The sequence below is a fragment of the Solanum pennellii genome, chromosome 1, assembly GCF_001406875.1.
Source record: "Solanum pennellii chromosome 1, SPENNV200".
NCBI lineage: Eukaryota > Viridiplantae > Streptophyta > Magnoliopsida > Solanales > Solanaceae > Solanum > Solanum pennellii.
The window spans coordinates 41,025,181-41,047,378 of record NC_028637.1 but is presented as its reverse complement, the minus strand read 5'-3'; positions in this window follow the sequence as shown (position 1 = coordinate 41,047,378).

Sequence of the window (22,198 nt, the reverse complement as noted above, 5' to 3'; positions counted from 1 at the left end):
TATATATATATATATATGATTTTGAAATATTTTATTTGTCTTCTGCAAGTAAATGTCGGCATTTTATAAAAAGACGAGGGGTTATCAAGTTAATTAATTTTCCTTTTATATTCTTAAAGAAACAGTTAACATATCTACTACTGTAAAAATCTTTATATAAATTTACTCTATTATGATATACTTATAATAGAATCACGAACCTGAAATTTTTTTACTGATGTACTTTTATTTCATAAGTAAAACTTACGAATTTCTAACCTATTACCAATGAATTTTGAAAAATTGATATTTATTTACAAACACATTTTTTTGTACGTTACTAAAATTTCTAACAGATTAGTAATGATGATTTTTTGTTATTGAATATACTAACTGATTATTTAAAATTTCAAATATAAATAACCTAATTTACTAACCTATTTTCGATCCCCTAGTGAAGATACTAACGCGACACCAACAAACTTTCGGTTGGTAAAATTTCCCACAAAAATGTTAGAGCCAATTTTCATATATTACCATCAAAATCATGAGGTTGTTACCAACCGATTTTTCGTAAGTAAGTTTACCAACGATTATAATTGGTTCGAAAAATTCCTAACAAGCCATTTAGAAACACTTTGATTTTCGTTAGTAATTGGTAGGTAAATGGATTTAACAACCGATTTAATAGATTTTCCAATGGATACTTTTGTTGATAATTATGCCTTATTTTGTTGTGTGACTCACAATAGAAATTCATAAACTTGAAATCATATATTTGCCTCAATCTAAGATTACCTTATATAGGTGTTGATAGGAAGTTGCATATACTAAACAAAGAAAATAAAGTCGTAGTCAAGTTGACCTAAACACACTCCGAATAAGCTAAAAACAAACAAGAAAAAGGAAAAGCCCAGATCTTCTGTGTTTTATAAGTCATGGAAGAAATTGTTGAGATTAACTATAATTATCATCCAAACTTGTACATATATTATCTTCATTTTTCTAATTCTAATGACCTCTTCAAACACTGACTATTTAAATTATAACAGTAAAAATAATCATACTTCTTAAATTTTTGTAGTTTCTTTGTTTGTTCCTTTATGAACACTAAATCAAGAATCAAGAAAGCAAGGTACTTTTTGTTGTGTTTTTATTGCTGTTGATATGATCTTTTTTAATACTCTATGATTTGCATGTAAAGAATGGAATGTATATGTTTATAATGAAGAAAAATAATATTTTTTGGTTTTGTTTTTATTAATTTTTTTGCAATGCATAAAAATATGATTGATTTTGATAAAGGAGAAGCTAGATAAAGAATGTTTTGACACATAGAATTTAAAAAAAGTTTCGCAAACATGTCACAATTATTGAAGATGTTGTCATAGATGTGATAAAAATTTAATCATTTTCACTAAATTCATTTTTGGGGTTTTAGGATTTTGGATTTTAGATTTTCTTTGTTACATTCTTTTCGATGTTTATTTTATTGATCGATCATGAAGGAAGAGTTCTCGAAACAATTTATCAATCTATGTCGTTTGTTGCCACGCCTCGAGCCTACACCCTGGACGTGACCGGCACTTGATGACCATTATTGGACTCGAGCGAACCATTGGTCTGACATATTTAACTCATCGGAAGACAATAATCATAGCTTAACTAAAAAGAATATCATAACTAAGAATGTTTGTAAAGCTGAACATTCAAACTTAGCCAAAAGCTGTTAACTCAAGCCTTAACAAAAGGAATAATACTGAAAAGACTCAAAAGATTAACATTAGAGAGTATCTATGAATCCTCTAAAACTAATATGAATGTTGAAACAGACCCCATAACATCCTAATAAAGAACGTACTGAAAATCAATAATTGTGTCGTCAAGAATAAAAGGATGCCCAGCACTGACTCCAAGTGCTCAGCTGGATCAACCGGGCGTTGGATGGTGCTAATATTGGTTGCTTAAGTCTGCATCATGATACAATGCAGACCAACTGGTCTCTTCTTCACTCATGAATAACTAACTCATTTCAATATAAAGTAAATTAAAAAGAAGTGCAATATAAAAAAAAAAGTTGTTTGAAAGCATGTTGTAAACACTAAATGTTTAGAAGGATACCACTACCTCTGAGATTTAAATAAAATACAAATAAAATGATGTATATGAATAAATACCTTTAACTTCTGTGGGAGTTTCTCAAATCGACAACTATCATTTAAGATCTCACGGATGATACAGGGATCTACCTCAAGCTACCAGCGTATCCTATACTCGACCATAGGTATAAAACCTGAACTGCTTAATTGATTCACTAGTCTACTGTTAAAAGGGTTCATCTAAAAAGTATGACCCCTTTCCACCCTTGGTGGTTACATGGTTTATTGGGGGCTATGAGTTGTTTGAACTATTCGCCATATCGCTGCTAAATACTATTCCCAAAATATAATGGCCTATGTTTTTAAAACATACTGATTTTGTGGTTTAAGATTAGTGCTCAAAATAAACTTAGCCGAAGGGTTATCTTTGAAATATTAGTTTCCCTTCTTGCTTCATTTAGAAATCTATAGTTCTTTTCTAAAAACTAGCCCTAAGGCTCCTCGGAAATCTTAGTTTTCATTCCCTTAAATGTGAAAACATTTTAATATTTCTTTGGAAATATGTAGTCCCCATATACTGTTTTTTAATAAAAAACCTAAGTCTTAAACAAAGTTAACACATTTGTGAAAGACTTATGAAAATCTAAAAAGAATTTCTTGTTATTCTTATCTTTACTTCTTACTATGCCTGATTTTTATGTCTTAAAAAGAGTTCAAAGTATTTGTAAAAGACTTCGTGAATGAACTCTAAGAATTTTCTAGACTTATCTCTAAACTTTCCTTGAATTTTAAGTTATGGATTCAAGGTTGTACTTCATGTTTTTCTTGATGATTTCTATTTGTTCAGAAGTCATTTAGAGATGGTAGAATCAATAGGAAGTGTTAAACCACTTTAGGAAGAATTAAAACTTTGTGAAAAATAACATTTTGGGCGCGTCGGGGGCGCGCCGCGCAAGCTTCACTTGACTAAGCACCAGTCAGGCGCGCCGCCCAGCTGTCCTGGTGCTATGGGGGCGCGTCACGCCGGACAGCTGTTCCTTAGGCAAATATACCATGTTTTTCCTCTAATTTTCTGACTTTAAAATGCTTTAATTCGATTCTTTTTCTCAAATACACTTTAGATTATGTACCCACGTCATATATATAAGGACCTATCCAAAGGAATTCAACAACACCTAAATCATTAAAAACTCCTAAATCTCAACTCATGTTCAAGAACGAGAAAAATCAAGAACAACATTCAAGAACATTCAAAATCCAATCTTTTTAGGATAAATTCACACTGAATCATACATACTTGGCACATGGGTGAATGAACCCAATATTATTTAATACTCAAAGACCTTTTAGGGATCACCCCCGACCAAATCAATGACTTATTATGAACTTGACAATATTTGCGAAACCTTGATCTTTCTCCCATCCCCTTCTTCTCTTCTCCTTTATCCTAAGAGCTAAGCCTAAATTGATTTCCAAAACTGACTTATGGCTTATTTTTACCTCTAATAAACCGTTAAAACTAATTAGGAAATAGATGGGTGAAAATACTAGTTTGCCGTTACTTAAATCCGAAATTGGACTTTCCTCACTTCAGTAGCCCAACTTCCAGTAGGCATATCTTCCTCATACGATATCGAAAATGTGCAAATTCGGTGGCTTTGGTATTTCCCATATATAGAAGTACCTCTAAATAATTCTGAGCTAGGAGTTATAGCCGTCTGAAAATGTCCAAAACTCATTTCTTACACTTAGAATAATTTTCAGATTTCCCCTTTACTTTTCGAAAGGAATATTTTTTGTTTCTTAGCTAATTCCTAGATATTTTGAGTTACGAGATGTTACAATATCTTCCCTTTGGTAACATTCGTCCTCGAATGAGTTGTCTTTCCCTAAGATAAGAATAGTAGCCTCAAGTTTAATACTCGACAATCAAAAGCCACTAACAAATGCTTACTCATAGTTTATAAAGTACCAAGAAGAAAATTTGTACCTTGACCTACATTCTCTTCGAATTAAAAAAAATTGGATCTCTTCTTCATAAATTCTTCATCTTCTCAAGTCGCTTCTTCAACGTTGAGATATGAAATACCGGATGAACTGCTGCTTACTCTTGTGGTAGCTCCAACACATAATTATATAGTCAACTCTCTTGGATATTCTATAAATACTAATATATCGGGGACTAAGTTTCCTCTTTTTACCAAACCTTATAACACCCTCATGGGAGAAACTTTTAGATACACCCAATCATCCACTTCATTCTCCAATGGAATTCTCTTAACATTCGTGTAGAAAATTTTGCGACTCTTTACCGTTTTCCCTATCTCTTGAGTCACCTTCACCTTCTCCATGGCTTGGAGAATTAGATTTGGTCTTATCAACCCTGCTTCACCAACTTTAAACCAGCTTATAGGAGATTTGCATCTTCTCCTATAAGAGCTTCATATGGAGCCATTTGGATGCTCAAATGATAACTGTTGTTGTAGGCGAGTTCAATGAGAGGTAGGTGATCATCCCAATTCTCCTTGAAATGAATACCACAAGCCCTCAACATATCTTTTAAGGTTTGTATAGTAGGCTCCACTATTCCATAAATCTAAGGAATAAAAGTAGTGCTTACGTTCACCTTTGAACCCAAAACTTTCTAGAAAGACTTCAAGAACTGAGTAGTAAATTGGGCACCTCTATCTGAAATGATTGAAACTGGGAACCCATTATGTTTCACCACCTCCTGAATGTATAACTTTGAATAATCCTTGTCTTATCAGTGGTCTTTACAGACACAAAGTGGGCTGATTTTCTCATTCTATCGACAATCACAAAAATTGAATCATGCTGCCTGCGAGACCTTGGTAAACATGTGATCAGGTCCATATTAATCATCTCTCACTTACATTCTGGAAGTTCTTTATTCTAAGACAAACCTCCAGTACTTTGGTGTTCTAAATTAAATTGTAGGCAATTTTCCCATTTGGCAACAAACTCAGCAATTCCCGTGTTCATACCTTCCCACCAATACACCTCTCATAAATCGTGGTACACCTTTAATTTGTGGTACCATGATTATCCTCTCTTGATGTCCATACACCGTAGGTATACACAATCTATTTAGATATTTCAACACAATATCTCTCCATTGTTCAAAAGTCAAAACTCTTTGCTTATGAAAATGCGCCTTCAAATCAAGAAAAATGGGGTCTTGGTCTTGCTTCCCTTTCACTTCTGACACATATGATAAATCATCGCCAATTATCACCACTATTCTTCCCCTCTTCTAGATGGGTGGTACTACCCATCGACAACCTGCTAAAGGCATCACCAGCCAAATTAGCCTTACCTAGGTTGTAATGAATACTCATGTCATAATACTTGAGTAATTCTAACCACCACCTCTGTTTGAGATTCAGCTCCTTCTGGATGAACAAATATTGTAGTCTCTTATGATAAATGAATGTATCAATATGAACGTCGTACAAGTAGTGACACCATATCTACAAGGCGAATACTACAATAGCCAACTCCAAGTCATGGGTCGGGTAATTCCTCTCATTAACTTTAAATTATATGGAGGCATAAGTTATAACTTTGTCATTCTACATTAACACACAACCCAACCCAACTCTAGATGCATCACAATACACCACAAAACCTTGAGTACCTTCTGGAAAGGTCAAAATAGGGGCACTAGTCAACCTATTTTTCAATTCCTGAAAGCTTTTCTCACAAGCTTCAGACTATTGAAATTTAACTGTCTCCTTAGTAAACTTAGTCAAAGGAGATTTAATAGATGAAAATCCCTCAACAAATCTTCTATAGTAGCAAGCCAAACCAAAAAAATCCTTTTTTCAGTTGGAGAGGTGGTCCTAGGACAACTCAGAACTACTTCTACCTTTTGGGTATCCACTCTAATTCCATTACCTGAAGCCATGTGGCCTAAGAATGCCATATACTCAAGCCAAATATCACACTTGGAGAACTTGGCATAAATCTTCTTATCTTTCAAAGTCTAAAGGACTATCTTGAGGTGACTAGCATGATTTTGTTCATTATTTGAATATATTATTATGTAATCAATGAAGAAGATAACAAACATATCTAAATAAGGTTTGAAGACACTGTTCATAAGATCAATGAACTCTGCTGGTGCATTACTTAAACTGAATGTCATGACAAAAATTCATAATGTTCAAACCTGGTTCTAAATAATGTCTTTGGAATATCACATTCCATATGTTTTGACTGATGGTAGCCTGACCTAAGATCAATTTTCGAGAAGCAGGAAGCACCATGAAGCTTGTCAAAAAGATCCTCAATTCTTGGAAGTGGGAATTTATTCTTGATGATAAGCACATTCAATTGGAAGCAATCTATACACATCCTAATGGAACAATTTTTCTTTGTCACAAATAAGATTGGAGGGCCCCAAGATGAGACACTTGGTCGAATGAATCCCTTATCTAACAGATGTTTCAATTGTTGTTTCAACTTATTCAACTCTGTCGGGCCATTCTATATTGCGGCATAGAGATAGGACGAGTACCTGGAAGAAGATATTTGCCGAGGTACTATCTTAGGAGGGACTCAGGGAAGATAATTTGTAAAGACTTCTGGAAGCGCTTTCACTACTCGAGCTGACTGATCAAGAGGATCCCAACACTAGAGTCCTTAACTTGGACTAAGTGATAGACACACCCCTCTGAAACTAACTTCCCCGCCTTAATATACGAAATGAATTGACCCTTAGGGAGTGCTGAATTGCTTTTCCACTCTAAGACTGGCTCATTTGGAAACTAAACTTGACTACTTGATTTCTACAATCAACAAAGGCAAGCAGGCATGAAGTTAATCCATACCAACAATGAAATCAAAGTATACAATGTCTAACTCAATTAAATCATCCACAATACTCTTGTGATTGACAGAAATGGGACAATCATGATAGACTCTTTCTACTAGTATGGATTCACCAACAGGTGCGGCACACTGAATGGTTCACTAAGTTTATCAGGAACAATATCAAAGTTCATAGGAACATATGGAGTTACAAAAGATAAACTTGCTCCTGGGTCTAGTAATGTATAAATCGTAAAGTCAAAGACTTGAATCATACCACTGAAAACGTCGGGCGAATTCTCATTCTCCTGGCTATTGCTTAGAGCATATAAACGATTTGTTCCCCTGCCAGTACTGGAAATAGATATCCTAGGAGTAGCACTGTAATGTGGAGCAATTAATGGAGACTGCGCTCTATTTCCCGCGGTACCACCTCCTTGCTTGTTCTCTAGGCACTCTCTCATAAATGTCTAGTCTCATTGCACTTGAAACAACCAGTGGTGGAAGCACTCATGACAAACACCAGAGTGCCTTCATGACAAACACCAGAGTGGATCCTACACCACTTGGTGCAGGAAGGAGGCTTACTATCCCCTTGTTCCACACTACCCTGTGAATACCCCGGCTTAAATTTGCAATTCTTACCATAATGCCCAACCTTTTTCTTAGGTGCAGGTGCACTAGCAGATGATGGAGTAGGAACCATCTATTTCTAGTTGGATGGATGACAAGTTGGCATTATTATTCTGCTGCCCGGATTGATTCCCCGTCTTAGTGTCACATCCGGGTTTACCCCCTAGACTAACAGGCGTGGCCGTCTTCTTTAAGGACTAAGACTAGCCTCTTAGTCTCATGTCATTACATTCATAGGTTGAAATTGCGGAAAAATTAAAACTTTTCATTACATTTACTATGAGGTTTACATAGATCTATACATACACATAATATAGACGTTCCGAGTATATATACATCCTTCATATAGGAAGGTTACATAGCCTTCTAGTTTTATTGTACATACATATATATATAAGATATAAGATAGTCTCAAAGATTGTCTCATATCATACACTGAGAAGATCATAACAATTTGGGCATAACCCTATTTTTAATGTAAACAAGACACATATAGGCTTATAGAAGTCGTACACAAATGGAAGAGGATTGAAAAAATAAGTCTTAGAAAATGAAGCAACTTCCTAAGCAAGATATTGACATCGCCCTCGAAAAGTGAGGACCTACCAACTTGGATGATAGAAAATATCCAAGCCTTCTTCAAGTCGTCTCAAATAAGCCTTCAACTTAGTCAAGACATGCCATTTTTCACTTTTATAAGTGTAATGCAAAATCAAGCAAGTCATACCAATCAACCAAACATCCTTACTGTAACACCTTGAAAAATCCTAGACGTGTCGTAAAGCCTAGCATAGGTGTCATAAGGTCTAAGTATTGATTTTAAGTCCATTTTAATGAACATAGGTCATTAACAATTTTAAGAATCAAAACGTCCAAGAACGTCCATGACGTCCAGAAGTTGGTTCAAAGGGGTGCTAGCTTGCCTTAGCCTATTTGACTAGATTTTAAGAGTCGGAAAGTTATGAAAAGTTGTGAATGGGTATATAATAGGCGTTTAAGTTGTTTTATTGTCAAAACGTCTAGGTACGACTCCCCAAGGATCGACCAAGGTCCCTTGAGGAGGACCTTTGAAGTTTGATGCAACACTGCTTGGCAATGTGCATCGACGGGATAGAAGAGGCCCATGTGTTGACGGACGGGGCGTCGAGGACACCATTTTCCCACACTTATGCTGGTTAGGAAGCTCCCTTCACCCGTACAACCTCTTAACTCATCAACGGAGTGCAGAGGTACGGGCTACGGTCCGTGTGTGGATCGACGGGGCATCGATGCCACCGTCGTCCCAAACTTAGCCAATGCATGGAATACCCTCGCATGCACAGTCTCTGAACTCATCAACGGAGTGCAAGACGGAGGGGTAAGTATCCGTAGGTTCACAGATGACCCGTCGATGAGGTTCTGTGAATGGTGAGTTTTCTGCACGTTTTTATATTAATTCATTTAATTAATTAGGTTGTTTAAGGGTTAGTTAGGGATTAATGGGAGACTAATTAATTAACTTAAAACCCCCCAAACCCATTTAAACTAATAGAACTCTAAAACACAAACTCTCTTCTTTCTATCTTCTTTCTCTCTTTACTTGAACTCACCGTCGAAGACTAGCAAAGATAAGGGTTTGGGTATTTAAAGGGACAAATTGACCATGAAATGTTTTCCAAATGTTAAGGTATGGGATCTAATTCACCTTTGAGACTCTTTCCTTAAAGGGTTCCTTCAAAATGGACTTCAAACATTGAGTTCTCTTATGGGTTTCATCGAATTATGAAATTGAAGTTATGAATTGAGTTCTTGATGATTTATTTAGGTTATATTGAATAAATCAAACATGAATTTTAACTTTATTAGGGTAATCGTTGATGGTTTGGTCTAAATTGAAGAACATGATCCTCAATCCATAACCCGATGTTGTGATCTTGTCCTATATTGTATTGTGATTATTCAATTGATTTGGTTATTGATTAGATTACTATCATATGGTGTTATTATGATTTAATTAAGATAATTCTAGGCCAATCATGTTAGTTCTTGAAATGTGATTTGAGTTATGAAGTATTTTGTGAAATCAGCCTATGTATCTTGTCTTAAGCCATGGTCTACTGTTGAATTGTGTCATAGAGATGCAATTGGCATTGTTATCTTAATGGTTATCATTATGTGATGATTTTACTCCACAAATTGGGTTGAGTAATGGGTTTATGGTAAGAGCTTGATGATGTACAATAAGGAAGACTTGGTAAGTCTTAGGATCTCTATTTTTACTTCCAATTCTGATTAATTGTGGTTAAGTTATGATGTTACATTGGAGTATTCCTTATACTAGGGTTATTTGGTTGTATGATATTGAATTGAAATGTCGTGACTATGTTTTGAGGTTGATTAAGGTGTATGTGATATAAGGATGGTGAAAACTATCAATGTGCCTTAATATGCTATGAAATGCTAATGTGTTAACCTCACTTATATGAATTGTGATGAAAGGACTTATACTCATACAATTCTTATTGAGATATTGATGATGATGAGTATACAAGGGGTAGAACCTATGACCTAAACTAAGATTTGATTGATAATTAAAGGCTTAAAGACATTTCAAAAAGGAATTCTAGCTTAGCACCGAGCGAACTAGATTGAGGAGTGTCCCTTCCCACCTAGGTAAGGTAGGAGCACTACATTACTCTTGACATTAGAGACTATGATGCATGGCGCATAAAAAGGGTCCCAACTATATCTCCTAGTTCTTGAACTATGTTGCCCCCCTAGGAATACTAGCTCGTTGATCCACGTAGTTGCTATGTTTCATGTTTTGGTTTTACATTGACAAGTAGTCCGCCTTCTTTCGGTGTAGGGTTTTTTGCCACCGGATTCCACACTAGTTCATGTGGTCTATGTCGGTTAGGGCAAGATGTTCCCAAAAGGTAAAATGAATTACATGGACTTGAACTGTAACTTGGATAATGTAAGAGGTCTAGCTTCGTCTAGGTAGGGCTGATGGACTTTACCTAAACATTGCGCAAGCTAGTCTTGAGGGGAGTCTTATTAGGAGGTTCTTATATATGTTTATGTTATGATAATATATGATATATATATGTGATGACCTTGGCACATTGATGATACTATATGTTGATTAGTTCATTTATGAGTATGCCTTGGATTATAATATTAACATAAGATGAAGTGTAAATCTAAATGTTATGTTATGTAAAGTTGGACATTGGTTATGGTTCCTTGTTGAGAATACCTTATTGAGTAAAGTTATGGGGATTCGCTTGGTCATTGCACTTTTTGACTTGATAAGGACTCATGAGTAGTTGTCTTGCTTATTATGATATGATTGACTCTTATTCATTATTGCGATGTTATTCCTTGATGATAGGGTTATAGTATCCTCGTCTTAATTATGTTGGAATATCTATTACTTGTTGAGTTAGTAACCATGTTTGGTTGGTTGATATGACTTGCTTGGCTTTGCATTAGGTTCCTAAAGAGGTAAAATGACATGTTTTGACTAAAAATCCCTTTTTAGCATGTTTTTCTTGTATATGTGCATAAGGCCTCATACTTAGTACATGTAAAGTACTAACGCCATTTTCTTCCCCTTTTCCCAAACATTTTAGGTTTTAGTTGTTGAAGAGTTGGAAGGCGACATTGTTGAAGGCTTGGATTCTTCCTTTTATTTAAGTAGGGTAGGTCCTCAACTTCCGAGGTCAATGCCACTATCTAGCTTACGGACTTGTTATGGGCTTAAATACTCTTACATTTGTTTCCTTTTCAATTGAGTACTATTTTTTATGACCTATATGTGGTCTTATTGGATTGATGTAAGGGCTAACCCTATATTGTGATAATCGTTTAGATAGAATGAGATGAGACAAATCGTTGCGACTATTTTTATATCTTGTATACATGTATATTCATTAAAAGTAGAAGGCTATGTAACCTTCATATACGAAGGGTCTATGTATACTCGATACAACTATATATTATGTGTCTATAGAACTCTATGTAAACCTCCAAGTAGTTGTAATGAATGTTTTAAATTTTTCTGCATTTTTCAACCTATGAATGTAATGACATGAGACTAAGAGGCTAGTCTTAGTCCTTGAAAAGGACGATGACGCCGGTTACATCTAGGGTGCAAACCCGGATGTGACACTTACAAAACTCAAACAAGTAATATATATCCCGAAATACTTGAATCCATGATTTACTACAACCCTATCATCAAGGAATAACATCACCAACATGAATAAGAGTTAATCATATCATAATAAGCAAGACATCTACTAATGAATCCTTATCAAGTCAACAAGTCCAATTATCAAGAAAAGCTCCATAACCTTATTCAATCGAGTAGCCTCAACAAGAAAACATATCCAGTGTCCAACTCCAAATAAGCTAACATTTAGATATACATTTTATCTTACTATAAAAATATAGCCAGTCACATACTCATAAGTGAACTAATCAACATATAGTATCAACAATGTGCAAATTCATCATATACATATCATATATCAATACAACATAAACATATATAAGAACATCCTCCTAAGACTCCCCTCAAGGCTAACTAGTGCAATGTTTAGGTAGTGTCACATACACCTATCTTGACTAAGCAAGACCAATTAGGTTATCCTACTTAGAGTTCAATCCTTTAAAACATATTACCTTTTTGGAACATCTTGCCCTAACCGACATAGACCAAATGAGCTAGTGTGGAATCCGGTGTCTTAAAACCCTACACCAAAAGAAGGCAGACTACATGCCAAGATAGTACCAAAACATAAAACGTAGCAACTATGTGGATTCAATAGCTAGTATTCCTATGGGGGTAACATAGTTCAAGAACTAGGAGATGTAGTTGGGACCCTCTTTATGATCCATGAATTTCAGTCTCTAATCTCAAGAGTACTTTAGTGCTCCTACCTTCCATATGTGGGAAGGGACACTCCTCAATCTAGCTCACTCAGCTCCATGCTAGAGTCCCTTTTCGAAATGTCTTTAAGCCTTTAATTATCAATCATAGCTTAGTTTAGGTTATAGGGTCTACCCCTTGTATTTTTATCATCATCAATAGCTCATAAAAATTGCATGAGCACAGTCTTTTCATCACAATTCATAGAAACGAGATTAACACATTTAGCATCTCATAGCATGATAAGGCTCATTGATTGTCATCACCATCCTTATATCACGTACACCTTAATCACCCTCACATCATACTCAAGAAATTTCAATTAAACATCATACCATCATATCAATCCTAATACAAGGCATACTCCAATATAACATCATGACATAACGACAATTAATCACAATTGGAAGTAAAGATAGAGATTCTAATACTTACCAAGTCTTCCTCATAGTTCATCATTTAGGCATTACCATAAAACCTCAATTAAATCCAATTAATATATTTAACATCATAATTAAATATTTAACATGATAAATATCCTAGAATAAACACTATAGCACAATTCAATACTAGATCGTTGCTTAAAATAAGATGCGTAGGTCAATTCACCTTCTAACCTAGATCATCATCCCAAGACTAGCATGAACAACTACAAATCACTCCAATTTGGTAATAATTACTTTAAGGACATAATCTAATAGTGATTTAACTCAAAATCAAGACAATTGAATCAATCACAACCCAATTTACATCAAGATCAAACATAAGGTTAAAGGTTAACGAACATAATCTTTAAATTGAACCAAACTATCAAAGTTGATCATAATCAAGTTAAAGTACATGTTAATCTATCCATTATTTCCTAAATAAAACATAAACAACTCAGTTCTTAACATCAAATTCATAATTGAGTGAAACCCACCTTAAAACCCAACTTTTCAAATCCAGTTTGAAGGAACCCTTTGAGGAAAGAGTCTCAAAGGTGAATTAGATCCCATACCTCAATGTTTGATGATGATTTGATGGTGATTTCTTCCCTTCACTTCCCCCAAATCCCTTCCCTAGCCAGTCTTCTATGGTGTCTTTAATAGAGAGAGAAAGAAGAGATAAGGAAGAGAGTTTCTTTTTGTGAATTGTGTTTTAGATTGATGAGGGTTGGGGTCTTTACATGGGGGTCAAATTAGTTAATTAATATTACTTTAATACCTAAACCCCTTAATTAATTATATGAGCCAACATTAAAAACATGCAGGAAAACTTAACCTTCATAGACGGAACACCGTCGATGGGACATCTGTGAGCGAATGGTTGGTCCCTCCCTTCTTTCCTGCACAACCATCGTCTTGGTCAAAGACTGGTTCAGGAGGAGGTTTCCTCCATTTTTTCTAAGTGTTGGTCGATGGTTGGATGACGCCCCGTTGATCCATACATGCATCGCGGCCTGCATCTCGTCCATGCACATTGCCTAGACAGTGTTGACATCAACTTGCAAGCGTCCTCTTGAAGGGCCCTTGGTTGGTCCTTGGGTACTCTTACCCAAAAGTTTCGACCATGAATCACCATAAACACACGTTATACACCTTTTCACCGAATTTTATGGATTTTCGACTCCTAAAAGCTAGTCAAATAGGCAAAAGCACGCTAGTACCCCTTAGAACTAGTTTCCGAACGTCATGGACGTTCTTGGAAGTTTTGATTCTTAAACTTCCTAAATGACCTATATTCATTAAAATAGGTCCTAAAACAGTTCTTAGACCCCATGGAACCTATGTTAGAATTTAAGACTCGTCTTGGATTTTCAATGTGTCACATTATCCCCCCCCCCTCCCTTAGGAATATTCATCCACGAATGACACTAAAACTCTTTTGAAGGAAGGAATAGACTGAAGACTAGCAACCCAACCAATCAGCATAAATCATATTATTTCACAAGGCAATTCAAAAACTCAAATTACCACACATAATAATCAAAGACTTCATCATGAGGTATTTCCTTCGTACAACACACATAAGCTCAACGTACATTACATGAGTCAATTAGCACAAACTTCAACTTATCAATAGTTCACATAACTTTTCACTAAGACTCACCATGTAAAAATGCACAACATAACTCAAACAAACCAAAAGGCATAAATTCAAGTTTTAGGCACCAAACTCACTGTAACTTCACTGTAATGAAATTTTCAAAATGCATATTTTTGCAAGACTTCACCAAAAATCATGAAACTTCAATTTATAGTCTTATTATATTAATAAAAGAATGTCTAACCTTAATTATCAAAAAGATGACGGTACCGAGACTTCCTGTCGGCCCTGGCCTCCCATTTTGCATCCTCAACTAGGTGATTCTTCCATAACACCTTTACTAAACCACCTCTTTATCCTTAACGTCTTGACTTGCCTATCAAGAATTTGAACCGTAACTTCCTCATAAGAGAGGTTTTCCTTGACACCAAGACCCTAAATAGGAATAATGGATTCGGGATCACCGACACACTTCTTCATCATAAAAACGTGGAAAACCGGATGAATCGAAGCCATTTCACCAGGGAGTTCCAATTCATAGGCCACCTTACCAACCCTTTGCAAAAAAATTTAGGGACCCACATAACGAGAACTCAATTCCCCCTACTTGCCAAATCTAACCACCACTTTCATTGGTGAAAATTTGAAATACACCTCATCACCCTTTTCAAACTCCAAATCCATTCTTCAATGATCGGCATAAGACTTTTGTATGAAATGAACTTTCTCTAAGGTCTCATAAATCAAATCGGAACAAAGAAGCGAAGGCTCACATACTATAAACGATCCAATAGGAGACCTACACCTCCTACAATACAAGGCTTCATAGGGAGCCATGGATATGGATAAATGAAAGCTATTATTATAAGCAAACTCCACCAAAGTAAAATGTTTATCCCAACTTTCTTTAAAATCAATAATTCATGACCTATGCATATCCTCGAGGGTTTGAATAGTGCGTTCCTCTTGACCATCCGTTTGGGGATGAAAAGAGGTATTCAACTTCACCTTAGTACTCAACCCTTTTTGGAATGACCTCCAAAACCTAGATGTGAATTGTGAACCCTATCCGATATGATGGATAACGAAATACTATGGCGACACACAATTTCATGTATGAAGATCCAAGCATAATCTTTTGCCAAATAAGTAGACTTGACGAGAATAAAGCGAGCAGACTAAGTCAACCTATCCACAACCACCCATATAGAATCATATAAACTTTGAGTCCGAGGTAAACCCAATACAAAGTCCATATTGTTGTTTTCCCACTTTCAAGTAGGAATTTGATTCTCTTGTAGTAAGCCACCCGACTTTTGGTGTTCGACCTTTACTTATTGGCAATTCAGACACTTAGCGACAAACTCTTCTATGTCCCCTTTTAGACCTTCCCGCCAATATATCTCCCTTAGGTCATGGTATATTTTTGTCGAACCCGAGTGAATTGAGTAAAGGGACAAATGAGCTTCTTCTAGGATCCGATCCCTCAACATCTCTACATCGGGAACACACAATCTTCTTTTGTACCTTAACAACATCACCCCATAAGGAGAATGATTCATTCAACTTAGCGGAACCGATTCTTTCAACTCCATTAATGCTTGATCAAGGTGTTGTTTGGACTTCACCTCAACCACTAGAGATGACTTGGAGTTATGATTAACTATAGCACCCCCACACAGAGAACTTTCCAACCTCACCCCCAACCTAGCAACCTTATAATCTTCCCTTGCTAGGTCATTTTTGGCTTCGTCAAGATGGGATACACTACCCATAGTCATACGACTTAGGGCATCCGCAACCACATTAGCCTTGTCTGGGTGATAAAGGACACTCATATCATAATCTTTCAATAAGTCTAGCCACCTTCTTTGTCGGAGGTTCAACTCTTTTCCAACAATCAATGGAGGCAAAACATGCATGCAACAAATCCATACCCAATATAATATCAAAGTCAAACATAGCAAGTTCTACTAGGTCAACATAAGAAACTCTATTGGGCAACATTATAGGCCAATTTTTATACACTGTTTTTGCAACAACTAACTCACCCACCGGAGTAGACACTATAAAAGGTTCATGAAAAATGTCCGAAAAAATTTCAAACTTGTTAGGTACAATGAGTGTATCAAATGATAAAGTAGAATAGGAATCAAGTAAGGCATATACATCAATAGAGAAGTCTTTCAACATACCGGTCACCATGTCGGGAGAAGTCTCTTGCTCACCCCTAAAGCAGAGAGCACAGAAGCGGTTCTTCTTTGGATCATCGCTAGAACCACTTGCTTGATCTTGACCACTACCCTTATATTGACCCCTCATATTAGGGCAATCTTTAACTTTGTGCCCGCTTTTACCACAACCAAAGCAATTGACTGTCCCTTTAAGGCAATCACCATAGTCCTTCTTGCCACACTTTCAACAAGTTGTCTTCTCGGTTGGTGAATTAGTACCTCTCCTCTTCTTGAACATAGGGTTGGACACCCTATAACCATTAGACTTTTGGAAATTTGATGGAGCTTGACTTGAAACGGGCTTCTTAAACCTGCGCTTGTCTTGTATTTCAAGCTTATTCTTTGAAGAACTTCCATGAAAAGATTTTGCCCTCTTAGAATCTCTAGTCTTCCTCCTAGACCTTGTCTCTTAAAAATGTTTGGCATGCACCATATGACCAAAAATGTTCATATTGTCATGCAACATAGCCGAATGACACTCCTATTGCAAATTATCTGACACCCCCGTCACAAAGCAACTCATTTCATCTCAAGGATCAGAATCAAAGAAGGAGCATATTTCGACAATTTAGTGAATTTCAAAGATTACTCATAAACATTCATGTCTCCTTGGCGAAGATTGATGAACTCCACCACTTTTGCCTCCCTCATCTCCTTAGGAAAGAACTGATCAACAAAAGCCTTCTTGAAGATCTCCCAAGTCAAAGGACAAGGGCCTATTATCCCTCCATTGCACAAACCATGCTTGAGCCACGTCCTTGAGTTGATAAGTTGCCAACTCGACCTTCTCAGTCGTGGACAACCCCATTTCCAGAAGTATCTTATAGACTTCATCGCTGAATTCTTGGGGGTCTTACTCAACCCTAGACCCGTAGAAGGTAGGAGGTTCATTCGAGTGAAGTCCCTTAGACGGAAAGCCATAATAGTGGCTTGTTGATGAGGACGGGGTATAATCTCGCGGTTAGCTTGAGCTGTCATAGCTTGGGCTTGAACCATGGCTGCTTCTGCTTGACTGGTGATAGCTTGGGCCATTTGAAGAAGAGCGGTTCATATAGTCTCATCCATCAAAAGAGGAGGATTAACCGGTGCATGCTCCATATTAGCATCTTCTTCAAGTGGAGGAACTTGATCACTATGGGAAGGAGCTCCCACATTGGCAATTTCTTCTTCAAGTCTTCGTGTCGCGTTCCTTCTAGCGTTTATTGTTCTTATAAGCACAACAATAGGATTAGATGCAAAAGCACACCATAAGTATACTCTAATTGCACGATATAACATTTCCAAGAAAGAGATCGATTCCTAGGCATTGTCTAGAATTCTATTCATATGTGTGGTGCGCTTCACAATTATGAATAGAAACCTACATAGACATGGTAGAGATAGAGACAGAACTCAATGATATTCAACCTCATACTCTGATACAATGTTTGTCACATCTGTGTTTACCCCCTAGACGTAACCGGCATCGTCGTCATCTTTAAGGACGAAGATTAGCCTCTTAGTCACATGTCATCACATTCATAGGTTGAAACTACGGAAAAATTAAAATTTTTCATTACATCTACTTGTAAGTTTACATAGTCCTCTACATACACATAATATAGATGTATAGAGTAGACATAGACCCTTCATATAGGAAGGTTACATAGACTTCTACTTTTATTACACATACATATATATAAGATATAAGATAGTCTTGAAGATTGGCTGATCGCATACCATCTAAACGATCACAACAATTTGGGCATAGCCCTACATCAAATGTTAGAAGCCACATATAGGATTCTACAAGTCATAGACAAATGAAAGTGAAATGAACATAAAAGTCATAGAAAACAAAAGCAACTTTCTAAGAAGATATTGGCATCGCCCTCGAAAAGTGAGAACCTACCCACTTGGATGATAGAGAATATCCAAGACTTCTTCAAGTCATCTCAAATTAGCCTTCAACGACCGGAACCTAAAATGTTTGGGAAAAAAGAAGAAAATAGGGTTAGTACATAACATGTACTAAGTATGAGACCACATGCACATATAAGAGCAAAACATACTTAAAAGGGGACATTTAGTAAAAACATGACATTTTTCACTTTTAAAAGTCTAATGCAAAATCAAGCAGGTCATACCAATCTACCAAACATGTTTACAAACTTAAACAAGTAATATGTATCCCAACATACTTGAACGCATGATTTACTACAAACCTATCATGAAGCAATAACATCACAAGCACGAATAAGATATAATCATATCATAATAAGCAAGACATCTACTTATGAATCCTTATCAAGTAAATAAGTGCAATGACCAAGAAAAGCTCCATAACCTTACTCAATCAAGTAGCCTCAACAAGAAAACATAACCAATGTCCAACTCCACATAATATAACATTTAGATATACATTTCATCTCACTATAACAATAAAACCCATCACATACTCNTATATATATATATCATATATCATCACAACATAAACATATATAAGAAGATTCTCCTAAGACTCTCCTCAAGGCAATGTTTTGGTAGAGGACCATACCCCTACCTTGACTAAGCTAGACCCCTTAGGTTATCCTAATTAGAGTTCAATCTTTTAATACATATTACCTTTTGGGAACATCTTGTCCTAACCTACATATACCAGATGAGCTAGTGTGGAATCCGGTGTCATAAAACCCTACACCAAAAGAAGGCGGACTACATGCCAAGGTAGTACCAAAACATAAAATATAGCAACTATGTGGATCCACTAGCTAGTATTCATATGGGGGCAACATAGTTCAATAACTAGGAGGTATAGTTGGACCCTCTTAATGGTCCATGTAATTGTAGTCTCCAATCTCAAGAGTACTTTAGTGCTCCTACCTTCCCTATGTGAGAAGGGACACTCCTCAATCTAGTTTACTCGGTGCTAAGCTAGAGACCCTTTTTGAAATATCTTTAAGCCTTTAATTATCAATCATAGCTTAGTTTAGGTCATAGGATATATCTCTTGTATATTCATCAGCATTAATAGCTCAATAAGAATTGCATGAGTATAGTGTTTTCATCATAGTTCATATAAACGAGGTCTACACATTTAGCATTTCATAGCATGGCAAGGCTCATCAACATTCTTATATCACATACACCTTAATCATAGTCACATCATAGTCAAAACATTTCAATTCAACATCATACCATCCTATCAATCCTTATACAAGGCATACTACAATATAACATTATGACTTAACCACAATTAATCACAAGTGGAAGTAAAGATAGCGATTCTATGACTTACCAAGTCTTCCTCATAGTTCATCATTCAGGCCTTACCATAAAACCTCAATTCAATCAAATTAAGATATTCAACATCATAATTCAATATTCAACATGATAACAAGCCTAGAATAAACACTATAGCACAATTCAATACTAGATCGTGACTTAAAATAAGATGCGTAGGTCAATTCGCCTTCTAACATAGATAATCATCCCAAGACTAGTATGAAAGACTATAATTCACTCCAATTTGTTAATTATTATTGTAAAAACATCATCTAATAGTTATTTAACCCAAAATCAAGTCAATTGAATCAATCACAACCCAATTTACATCAAGATCAAACTTAGGGTTAAAGGTTAAGGATCATAATCTTCAAATTGAACCAAATATCAATATTGATCATATTAAAGTTAAAATACATGTAAGTATATCCATTATATCCTAAAGAAAACATAAACAACTCAGTTCATAACATCAAATTTGTAATTGAGTGAAACCCACTTGAAAACCCAACTTTTGAAATCCATTTTGAAGGAACCCTTCGAGGAAAGAGTCTCAAAGGTGAATTAGATCACATACCTCAACGTTTGATGAATATTTGATGGTGAAATCTTCCCTTTACAGCACCCAAATCCTTTTCCTAGCTAGTTTTAAATGGTGTCTTCAATAGAGAGAGAGAAAGAAGAGAGAAACAAGAGAGTTTCTTTTTGTGAATTGTGTTTTATATTAATGAGGATTGGGGTCTTTATATGGGGGGGTTAAATTAGTTAGTTAATCTTCATTTAATCCCTAAATTACCCCTAAATCCCTTAATTTATTAAATGAGCCAACATTAAAAACATGCAGGCAACTTAACCCTCACAGATGGAACCCCATTGACGGGCTGCCTGTGAGTCGACGGTTGGTCCATCCCTCCATCCTGGACAATCGTCGTCTTGGTCAGAGACTGGTGCAAGCGAGGGCTCCTACATTTTTTCTAAGTGTTGGTCGACGGTTTTCAATGACGTCCCCGTTGATCCATACACGGATTTTGGCCTGCATCTCGTCGATGCACACTACCTAGACAGTGTTGACATCAACTGGCAAGGGTCCTCCTCAATGGAACTTGATTGGTCCTTGGGGAGTCATACCAGGACGTTTAGACAAAAAAATCATCTTAAACACACGTTATACACACTTCCACCTAATTTCATCGATTTCTGACTACTAAAAGCCAGGCAAAGCACGCTAGTACCCCTTAGAACTAATTTTTCGAATGTCATGGACGTTCTTGGACGTTTTGGTTCTTAAACTTCCTAAATGACATATATTCATTAAAATAGGTCGTAAAACAGATCTTAAACGCCATTACACCTATGTTACTCTTTAAGACTCGTCCTGGATTTTCGATGTGTTACACTTAGCTCTCTTGTTCTTGTATTCTTCTCTGTCTCTTAGATTTTCCTCCTCTACCTGATGAACATATATCATCTACCTAGAAATGTCCAGGTCCCCAATAATCATTTGTTTGTCGGCCCTTTTTCATTGAAAAGTGACCTAATCTAGAAACAAGCAAACTCATTCTACCCCTTATATTCTATATAATTTTTGGATCATAACAAGATAATTGGGTGAATTTCAACCCATAGTCATGCACACATAGATAATCCTTCTTAAGTGTGAGGTATTCACGTACCTTGTCCTCTCTCAGTTCTCGGGGAAAGAAACGCCCAAAGAAGGCCTCCTCAAAACAAGCCCAACTCGCAGGTGGTGAATCTTAATCAGCACTCTCTTTTTACTAATCAAACTAAGTTCTAGCAATTCCCTTGAGTTGATAAGAAGCTAGCATGCTAACAACACGCATCACCTCGAAAACTTTTTTCAGTTTTTCGGTGAAGTTCTCTAGACCCTCAGTAGTTCTCAAACTCACGAAACTTGGGGGATTTTTCCTCAAGAACTCACAAATCCTTGATGTGTTAGCCTCTCATTTTCAATATCCTCTCTACTTCTATATTAGGTTAGTCTTGTCTTAACAATCGGATAACCTCACGGAATTTAACATTGGTGAATTTTCCTTGAGGTTGCACATTTTGTGTATTGGGTACCTATGGATCCTCAACATTTCTCCTAGTTGAACGACCTCTTACTGCTCTTCGTGGAGGCAAAATGATATAAAACATGCGCAAACACGAATTATAGAGAAACTTTTTAGAGATAAACTTTAATGCATGAAAAG